The sequence below is a fragment of the Rana temporaria genome, chromosome 13, assembly GCF_905171775.1.
Source record: "Rana temporaria chromosome 13, aRanTem1.1, whole genome shotgun sequence".
Classification (NCBI taxonomy): domain Eukaryota; kingdom Metazoa; phylum Chordata; class Amphibia; order Anura; family Ranidae; genus Rana; species Rana temporaria.
This window is the reverse complement of record NC_053501.1, coordinates 114,891,817-114,892,797: the sequence shown is the minus strand read 5'-3', so window position 1 is coordinate 114,892,797 and position 981 is coordinate 114,891,817.

Genomic DNA, 981 nt, shown 5'->3' with positions numbered 1-981 from the left:
GGGGTACTTTAGGACCACTGCTCTTCATGAAAACATTACTGGACACCCTGCCCTCTGTACTCCTTCCAAGAGCCCTGGTGCAAGCAGTGGGAGGAGTTATGCAAATGTTCTAGCGGTTTAATGTTGATCTAGAACAGGGGGTCTCGAACTGGCAGCCCTCCAGCTTTTTGAAAACTACAAGTCCCATGAGGCATTGCAAGGCTGACCATTACAAGCATGACTCCCACAGGCAGAGAGAGGCATGATGGGACTTGTAGTTTCGCAACAGCTGGAGGGCCGCCAATTTGAGACCGAACAAACCCGCCCCCCCCCCCCCCCCCCCCCCGACCAGCCAATTCCGCTGGCCACCCAAGCCCCCCCCTCCCCCTTCATTAGCCGTTCTACTTTATTAGAGTAGAACGACTGGTACACTTATAGGCATAACCAGTGGGGAAGCTAGACATCATTTCACCCGGAGGGGGCAGCGGTCGCGCTGTCACAGAAGCCGGCCCACTGAGCCATCGGCCCACCGGGAAACTCCTGATAGTCCCGATGGCCAGTCCATCCCTGCTGCACATGGTGAGAAGCGCACAGTGTGCGGTGAAACCAGAGGAAGCTATTTCAGTCCAGAAGAGGAGTCGTTACAACCGCACTGAAGGGAAGGCCGGAGGCGTCCCCATTCATGCGGCGTGACTCATCTGCAAAGTGTTGGGAATGACATAGGCACTCGGAAATAAACTGAGAAAAAAATCTGTAATCTGGGTTCTGAGTCAGAAGCTGTAATCTCATTTCCTAGGTGAGAATATTTCCCACAAATCGGTGACACCACCTGCCGCCCGCCGCTAATCCACCGTTATTTACATCAGTTACCTCACCCGCGTAGGTAAACCCTCCCGGGCTCTCCCTATAGATCACACTGGAGAGTGTTAATCCGGAGAGGTGGGTGGTGATTGGCTGCGGGGGTCAATGACAGACAGTCACAACGCATTAGTCTGAAAGGAG